Here is a 10120-nt window from a genome sequence, read left to right as displayed (position 1 = left end):
AGTTTAGTACTTAGATAATTAAATACCCCAGCAGGCAACACTGGTTGCAATCTCATTGTAATGACGTTATTTGTAGACGTCTTAATAACGTCTTTTTCTCGTTGTCTTTGCAAATCATATTGACGTCTTTTTGCGACGTCCTAACAACGTCTGATCATTGACGTACGTAATTGCAACGTCTTTTCGCTGACGTCTGCAAAAGACTTAATTGTAGATTGTACATTTTGATCCACAAAAACTTTTGTTACATTGATTTCGCTAACAATGTATTTTGGATCGAAAAATAAAACATAAATTATTTCAATTTCCATACTAGTTAGTATTGAATATCATGCTTACTACTTTTTTTATCGATTGAAAGTGTAATCAAGAGAACCAAGATGCTAACGGAAATCAACAGAATGTAATCCAGACACAAAGACCAGACATGGAAAACAGACAAACAAGACAAAGAACATAAAGTAACTAGAATACATGCATACAAAGTAACAAAAGTGAATAAACAACTCATAATCTACTAAAAATGGGAGCATGGTCCAGGTGTACTGCTTGGGTAACCGTCATCTGCTTTTCTGGAAACACCAGTCAAGCTACTCATAAAAAGTTAATTCTGGGGAATAGGTTTGGAAAACTATAAGATGTTGAACAAATCCGTTTTTTATTATTTAGGCAAGTTAAAATGGAACTGACCAATTAACTGTACAATACAGTTTCACATGCATAATTTTCTCATTATTTAAATATTCTTGCCCTTATTACAATGTACACATATACTTTACAAGAAATTGAACTATACATTTTTTTAAAATAATTTGTATAAAAAAAATGTTATAAATTCGTTCAGCACAGTGCCATAAATTAGAAGGCTCTCGTGTTTTATAAACAAAATATATCTTGCAAAACCTACATAATATTTTTCGATCAAATCATCCGCTTCTAACACAGGAGTTACAAGATGTACATGTAAGATAGTGATCATAATTTCAGTTCTGCAGTTTGACAGTTTTTTTTATAAGATTCTTGATCATTTTTACATTTACTGAAAGTGGATGGGAGATTTTTTTTTCAAGCTCTTACTGGAGAATGTTACAAATGTGTATCCATTGACATTAGCTCTCTTTCATTTTCAAATCTCAATTTCATGTTTTCAATGTTAAGCACTTTTTCAGCAAATGCCATGAGATAATCTTTATCATTGGCTTCCATTTGTTTTCTATAATATTCGGATTTCATATTTTTAATTTTTGGGATATTTTTTGTCATTGGCTTCCCTTTGTTTTCTATAAAATTCATATTTCATATTTTTAATTTTTGGCATTTTTTTTTATAAAAAGGGGTGTTGCTTTATTGACAGGTGCGTCATGAAGTTCATTATTCACTTTGTTTAGTAAATACAAAAATGTACATGCACATGTACAGTGATTATGTTCCTTGTTTTAAAAGCAGCCCCTTTATTTTTGGGAAATTTTTGTCGCATTGGGATATATGGCACAAGGAATAGAAATCCGTCAATTATTGATCTTAAAATGAAAACTGATGCCGAACTGACAAATATTCATAAGGTTTCAACTTGCCAACCAAAACATTCCTCAGAAGTGGACAAAGTACTACTGGAGCCGAAATGTAACATCTCAAGGAGCTTGTCACTTGCTTCCTGACCTGGTTTTCGAAAAATTATGCCTGACAATTCGAATATATCCCTTTGGGAAAAATATTTTTCAACATTTTGGGAAAAGTCTCCATGGGAAACAGCTGATAGTCGGCTGCAATAAAAGGGTAATAAAATCACTGTGTAGTTACTGTGTATCAATTCATCAGTTTTGCTCACAGCCGTTCATGACATTTCATTTTCACTATTATTTTTATCACACTTCCTATACTCAAGTAGACAGTTTTCATAGTTTAGCAACACGTACAAATGTACCTGTTACACATCTCTAAGAAATTGTTTCGAGTTTCTTGATTCATACATGTACATGTATATGGTTGATTTCACCACAAAATATTTATCTATGATAACATTTATATGGGTCTATAAGAATCATTTTACTGAGAAAACAATATAAAGGTACTTTTTGATGGAAAGCCTTTTTCATTCTGTGTTTTACAAGTACAAGTATTAACTTTTAAAATCATCATACATAAGTTTGTCAATTATCTAATTTAGTTTATTATTCAGTTGGTTAATAATAGGTTAAACTTTCTTGGAATTGATTATTTAAAACATTTTTAGAATTTCAATGAGCTATTCTTTGGTAATGTTTTATTATTATTTCTTTCAATATCGATACATTTATAATTGGAAATTGCATTAAAACAACAAGTGTGACTTTTTTATTCAATTTTTATTTATAATAATCAAACATGTAGTTTAATTTAGACCTATATAATTGTGTTATTGTTTCTTTCACGGCACAAAGTTGTTGAAACTCCTTGATGCAAATTTGTTACATGCATGTAGAAACCATTGGAAACCACGACAAGCTCTATCCTTTTTCTGACACGTTTATCTAGATTATACATGTATCAACACCTTAATGAACTATTTGAACTTTTAAGTTATGGTCCACTGCTTTCTCAGTGTTCCTGGATATTTCAAAATTTTAGTTTATGAATCACGTATTTGATGCTTAACTTTGGAATTTCATCAGATTGTGCTAAGTAAAGCTTTGATTGTTTTATTACCATTTAAATTTCCTTTGCTTTACTTTCCTATGATGTATCATTAATTTTACAGTTTATAACACTTGTTTTTATATTTTGTAGGCTGAGACAGTTTCTAGTTTATTGTGTAATTGTTTTCTTAAGACTTGCTTGAATTCTGATTTTTATATCTTGTATACATGACAAATGTACATGTATCCTCGTACAGGTGTCTGTAGATATGGAGATAAGCATACACCAAGGGTAGCGAAAGTGTAAACAATATCCATATTCACATGTACATGAACATGAATTTTTGAGAATCAGGGTTCTCGATAAGGCATGTACACGCGTCCTGGATTCAAGAAAAACTTGCTGGATGCGCCAAGTTCAAACATTGTGTGTCCGCGGGATGCATCCTCACTGCCCAAAGTTGAATTAATTAAAAAGGGAACCCTGAGACCTTTATAGGGGTCAGGATTGGTTTCTGAACAAATTAGGCTGTGCATTTAAAAATGCTAAACATGTACAAAATGTATATACATGTAAGCTCCTTTCAAAATCATAATTTAAATTATCAACATGTGTGTGGCTAAGCCATGTGTGCTTCTCATACATTGTACCTGTATTGTGAAAAAAAAATATTGAAACCCCTGCAGTCCCTTTGTTCATCTGTTTGTTACATTGTTGATAAAAAAATGTCAGCTTCAATTGCAAGAAATCTTCTATATTTAGCATTTTGCTTATGTACAAAAATGTATGATGAGTTGTATTGTGTCTCTCCTCAGTTTCTCAGCTTTTACAGGAGGGATTTGTTTTTGATATACAGCGGTAATTCTTAGCACAACTTTTTTTTAATTTTGTTTGCTTGTTGATTTTAGTGATTTTTGTTATTTTTCAGTTTGAAATTTGATACATTTCATCATTCTGTTGAAAAGTGCATTTTCATTGCTAATATGAATAATGTAATAATAAATAAATTATTTAAATCATCAGTATTAATGTGAATACATGTATGTATATGTACAAATATGTGCGTACATACATTGTATAGAAATTAAATTTAAAACTTAATACAACTCACAATTACATGTACATTTACTTGAAAATGTAATCAAGGAAACCAAGGTTATAGCGGTAATCAAAAGAATGTAATCCAGGGACAAAGACCAGACATTGAAAACAGACATACACAACAAAGAACATGAAGTAACTAAAATCATACATACAAAGTAACAAAACCAAATGAGCAACTCGGACTCCACTAAACACTGGGAGCATGGACCAGGTGCACCGGTAGGGTAACCGTCCTCTGCTTTTCTAGAAACATTCGCCGAGTTGCTGATAAAAAGTCAAGTCCGGGGTAGACAAATGAGGAAAGGAAAACTATGACCCGTTGAATAAATCGGTTTTCATGGTGCAGATGGATACACCATAACGATCCACGAGTTCATGATGACGACCATAAAACGTCTGTAGTGATGATTTCAATCTTGTAGCAACATAGCCCTGTTCCAGAGGCCTATTTGTTAGAGTTCTAGCGCGATACAGAAAAATCTGCATAGTGTTGGCAAGCTCTAGCATAACGTATAAATTGTGATATGAACACTCCATACGCAGGTGCTGAAGGAGTGTTGCCACAGATGAAAGGAAAGTTGACAATTTTGAATGAAAAGTCATCATGTTTGTCATAAAGTTTAGCCAATAGTTTTCCTTCAGCATCGATTTGTAAGTATAGGTCAAGATATGAGGCTAACTTTACAGTGTCTGTAGTATCCTTTATCTCAAGTTCTTTGGGGTAGATGCGATGTATCAAATCCCCGAAATTAGGATTGTTTAAAAATAATACGTCATCTATATAGCGGAAACTGAGATTGAAGGATCTAGCCAAACGATATTCTTTCTTTCTGATCAAATCAGCTATAAATTCAGCCTCATAAGAGTGAAGGAAAAGGTCAGCAAGGAAAGGAGCACAATTTCTTCCCATTGGAATGCCGACCATTTGTTGAAAACCACATCCACCACACTGGACAAATATGTTGTCTATTGAAAATTCCAGCATTTTATAAACATCTTCCTCTGCATATTTGGAAGATGATTTGGAATTATTTCTTACAAAGTATGATGATTCTCTACCAAGAACTATATATTTGTATCTAGGTGATCATCTTTTTTTGGAAAAACAACGATGTATAAAATTTTTAAGTCGGGCTTTTAACTGAGTATGGGGAATAGAAGTATACTGTGTTGAAAAATCATGGGTTTCAATGCTATTATATTCAGATAATAGTCTTGAACTGATTGTCTCCAAAAGATTTTTCGAAGTTTTCAGGATCCACATTGAATTAATACCACTACTGGAGTAACAAGTATTGTGGTAGGACTGTAGACCCTCTTTGACAGTTGTGAGTGTAGAAGTTAAAAGTTTCGAAAGGTTTAGGGTACATTTTGCAGATCCAGCTATAAAACGTTGTTTGTATGGATTCTTGTGGAGTTTAGGAATCCAGCACATAGACGGTAAATTACAATCATCGTCCTTAGTAGCGAGACCAAAAGAGGATAGCACCGATTTATGGCTTTCCACAATCTCTTCTTTGGAGAATGGTAGCAGTATAGGTCCTTTCACTGCTATTATTTTCTACGTCTCCCTCTGATGATAAACATTGGATGTAAAACGTTTTGCAGACAAAAAAAAAACAAAGTTGTTTTGGGCTTTGTCTGCTGGTACGACAACACATTTGTCATGTATAGAACACAATGTTTTTGCTACATTGGGGTCTTTGAAAACTGATGTAACCTTTGCACTCATTGACCTACTTAAAACTTTTGTTCGTTTCAAAATTACGGCCTCTAACCACTCTGACAGAGAATCAATGTCTTCTTGTTCTCGTTTTATCCATGTTCTTGCATAGTCCTCGACTGTCTGATTGAAACGATAAATAAAATGGACAACTTTGACATTTTCCCAAGCATTAAATACCCTCTAGGTACACGTAGGCTCGGAGTGCAGGATTTCACATCTATTTTTTTTTTATTTCGAGGAGAGGGGTATGCCCCCAAAACCCTTATCAGGTTCATCCCGCTTTGCAGGCTTCACACAAGAATAGTAAATTATTTTCTTAACTTCCCCAAGGGAAAGTGAAATTAAAAAAATCTTGTCCTGTTTTTGTTGATTTTATTATACATGAAAGTGTATTTTTGAGACATTTTTTTTCATTATGAAATGCTTGTTTTGCTTTAGCAAAAATGTTTTTGTGTAATAGTAACAGAATGAAATAATTGACATCTATTTATTTTTTTAAAATGAATTGTATATTCCACTTTTCTTTTAGTTATTTGGGGGAAAAGCAGAATATTTTTTTATTGGTTACATGTAACACGAGTTCTGGTCATGAATTTTTACAAGGATTCAAAATGGAAGGAGTTAATAAAACTACTGAAATATTTCCTTTCAGTTGCATGTATAGTTTTAAGGACAATTTCGGTTGGAACACTCAACATCATTTTCAGTTACAGTGTAAATGAAATAAGGTACAAAGTAATTATGATTTAATGCATCGTATATTTTTCATAAATCGTTAACTGATTTCCACCTATTATTCATAAATGGAAGCTCGTGATAATTCGCTGGAGGGCGCTACATACTTTTTAGTAGTGTATTCACCAATGAAACCGGTGGAAGTGTGTAATGTGTATTGATAAATGAAAGCGGAGTATTACATAATATGCATATAGTTGTATATTGTAGTATTACCATCCTATTAATATTCATTTCATTGGGATTAGTGATTTGTTTCCACCTATTTTTGGAAGATGGAACTTCGAATGGAAGCTAAAACTTCCTGATTTACTGGTGAAGAAAAGCGTCTGGTATGTACATTTATGTTTTTTTTTGTAGGAAGTGCTGAAATATTACTATTAATTGTCCCCTTTCCCCTATTTCCCGTTTACCATATAATGATACATTATTCATGTTGAGTGTGGATGTTTACTTTGCTTTAAGTTGCATGCCACATCTTCATTGATTTTTTGACTATTTTTAGCTCACCTGAATGCCATCACTTGACGTCCTCAGTGGTCATCATCTGTCAACACTTTTTCAAAAAATATGCTTCTCTGAAACTACTATGCAGCATTATATGAAACTTTGAGTAGATGTTCCTTCGGATATCATGCACAAAAGCTGTATGTAGTTTTTGATTTGTCAAAAATATGGCCGCTGTTACTAAAAATAGCATATAGGGGTCAAACTGTAGCTTTTCGCATGATCTGCCAAAAACAAATTGCCCCTATTATTGAATATAGAAAATACAGGTCAGACTGTAGTTTCTTGCATGTTCAGCAAGATGAGAACCATATTTGATCAAATTTTCATTTTATTCTGTCAAGCGGTTAATGACCGTTTTCGATTTTTAATGTTATTTTTTACAAAAATCGTCTAATGTTGAAAACAGAACTTGGCACATAATTATTATTGAGACATGTCATAATTTCTGAGTTTTTTCTTCAAATATCCAAACATGAAGTTAACTATACACCAAATAAAATCAGTTATAGTGTTTTACATGTACTACACATCCAAATATCATTTATGTCATATTGTAAAACCATGATGTAGAAAAGTTGTGAAAAATTTCATCGATGTTTGCATGTCATTAGTAACCCTTTTCCTCCACTAAGACTAAGTCCATCAGAATATACATTGTAGCTGTATTCATTGCGTTCTATCTTTTTAGTCATGTATACCAGAATGCCTTTTTGAACAATCCAAAAACAGTAGCAGTTTCTGAACATCATGAATGACATTGCCTACCTTCGTATGCCACCATTCAGGATGTCGTTAGATTAATATGTTTTAGTGGTAAGTAAAAATATATGAAGTTTAAAGTGTGCTTCATGTTTTTTAAAAAAAAGCATCAAGCACTGGCAACAAGCTGAAAAATCCATGTAGTAAAGCATGGATAACCTAGAAGCGCCATTATCTTTTATCAAAGCTAAAACAGAAATTTGAATAATTGATAGCGTCCGTCAGTATTGTCTTCTGTCAAATGTATCTCATAAATTGGTAGTATATTTGGCTGTTGAATATGTATTCTGGTACTGATACATAGTGTAGGTGATTTTTGCTATAACATACATGTATACGGCTAATTTGTTTTGGATAATAGCTCAATGTTTTAAAAGTGTTTCAAAAACCATGTCAGTTTTGAAAATTTAAAGGAATGTAACTGGTATTTGTCCAAAAAGTAGTAAGCATTATCGGTATCACATGCACAATACCTTAGAGTATTAGTTGTATGGCTTATTTGTATGAAAAATTGAGTTTTGATTGTCTTTTTTTTAAATCTTGAATTGTGGTTGAAATTTTGTATACATTTACACATAAATTTCATAGACTGTTATATGAAATTAAAATTAAATGCAGTGACACTAAGAGTGGTATATACCCCAGTGGTCCAGCAGCTTTTGATAGTTGCTGATAGGTTTTCTCTCTTCTCCTTTTTTGAATTTGCTGTCAATTCTGATTTTAGAGAATAATACTTCTTGCTGACGATGATTTTTAGCTTGGAGTAGGAACAAAAGACTTCTGCAAGAGATGTTTAGCTTTCAATTTCTTAAACTTACGTATGTTAAGGAGTTTTCTTGTATATCTGGTTGACGTCTGATCACGCACACAATACGTGACGTTTCAAGTTGGGAGAATTTTTTCCGGAAGTAACCAAAATCTTTGTAAATAACACATAAGAATATTTTTAGTTGTTAAATGAAGTCCCCAGTTCTTTTAATATATGAAATTAACGATTGAATAAACCCTCATCTTAATAAAGAAACACAACATAACAAAACTGACAGATTTTTGGTATCAATTTTGACTTCACAGAGAAACTGAAAACGTCAGAGCACCTTTAGTAAACAAAGGAGACGTCATGCTTGCATTTACCGGGACATTACACTTCAATCATCAATGAATTTTGAAGTCATACATGTTACCAGTAAAACATTTTCCAAGTTTGGGTAAGCTGTACTTTAAAATCTCTTTGTTTTGGTAAAAGACGGTTGTAACTATGTGCTGGACGGGCTTGGCCGTGGTTCATTCATCACTGACCTACTCACATACATCGAGCAACTGTCATGACAGTGAGTTTTAAAAAAATCTTCATCTGCCGAAATGTGTATGAAATGATAAATATATTACAACCCGATCGCAAATTTGTAAATTGATACTAATAAATGCATGTTTATATCATCTTCTTTAAATAGTTTTAATTTAACCTGTAAAGTACTTCTTTTAAACAGACACCAGGGAAGCAAATATTGTTTCCCCTTCAATAATTTTCAATGACATGTGAAATTGATTATTTAATCCGTGTAGCCGTACGTTGACTGACCAGGAACTTAATTTCATGACAGATATGCTAATTTGAATTTTAATCTCTTTACAGAGATTTTTCCCAACTCCAAGCTTCAAATCCATACTAGACAGCATGACAACCTTTTTATAATATATCATTTTGGTGACAGTATGGAATCTCAAGTTACAATATTACCAAACTACAACAGTTTTCAACTGATATTGATAAGAAATTTGACTTTTTATTTGTGAATAAATATTCCCTGGAACTTAGATGCAGGATTCAATTTTGATTTCAAAACTGTATGGAAAGTTAACAGGAGGAAGCATGTACCTGCCATAATTCATGTGTACATTATACATGTACATTGAAATTGGATGTATTGGTGAAATACAAGTGATTATATGTATTCAATGGAAAGTGCATTGGATAAAAAGTTTTGTGTCAAATTGTGTTTTAACTGCATTCCAATGCCTGGATGGAGGTATTAATGGAATCATATCCTATAGGACAGGTACAGTGATCAATGTGATTAACATAACTTTCTATATTTGTGCTATATGTAACACTTCATATCATATGTACAAATATAAACACTTAGCCCTAGCATCTTTTTTAAAACAAACATTTGTGTAGCGTTGTACAGACATATATAAAGCTAAATAAAGCTAGTTATGTACTCCTTTAAATGACTGTTGTAAACATGTATTCCTTGAATGATGATACTTCATTCGGTACTATGGTGAAATGTATTTATGTCTGTGTATGTGCGTGTGGTGGGGGAGGGGGGGTTATGTCAAAATCACAATCAAATTGCACTTTCAATTAGTATAACTATTTTATTTTTGTATGGAGCAAAAGCTTTTCTTAGTTGACAAATTGTTCTTCAACTTCAAATATCTATGATGATAGCTATTTTTCCTTATAAAACATCTCCTTAAGAGAGTTCAAATTATACATGTGTCATGTAAACCTATGCAATGTATTCAATGTATCACATTTACACCAAATGCCAATATCTTAAACACAGGTTATCGACTTTTCTGCAAATTATATTATAAATAACTACAACATTCAATGAAAAATGTTTTTATTTGTCATAATATAAGACACTCAAAGCGTAG

The 10120-nt window shown here is 32.4% G+C and overlaps 1 long non-coding RNA gene across 1 annotated transcript; it reads left to right on the top strand.

Moving 5' to 3' along the window:
* Window positions 1–6319: 6319 nt before the first annotated feature.
* LOC148603747 (uncharacterized) lies at window positions 6320–9777 on the top strand. The gene is made up of 3 exons (XR_015916795.1): window positions 6320–6513; window positions 7380–7504; window positions 9087–9777. It is a non-coding gene; the product is annotated as an uncharacterized LOC148603747 (long non-coding RNA).
* The last annotated feature ends 343 nt before the right edge of the window (window positions 9778–10120 follow it).

The sequence above is a fragment of the Perna viridis genome, chromosome 11, assembly GCF_037379345.1.
Source record: "Perna viridis isolate PV_CMFRI_1.1 ecotype Kerala chromosome 11, ASM3737934v1, whole genome shotgun sequence".
Taxonomy (NCBI): Eukaryota; Metazoa; Mollusca; class Bivalvia; order Mytilida; family Mytilidae; genus Perna; species Perna viridis.
This window is presented reverse-complemented; position numbering and strand designations above follow the sequence as displayed.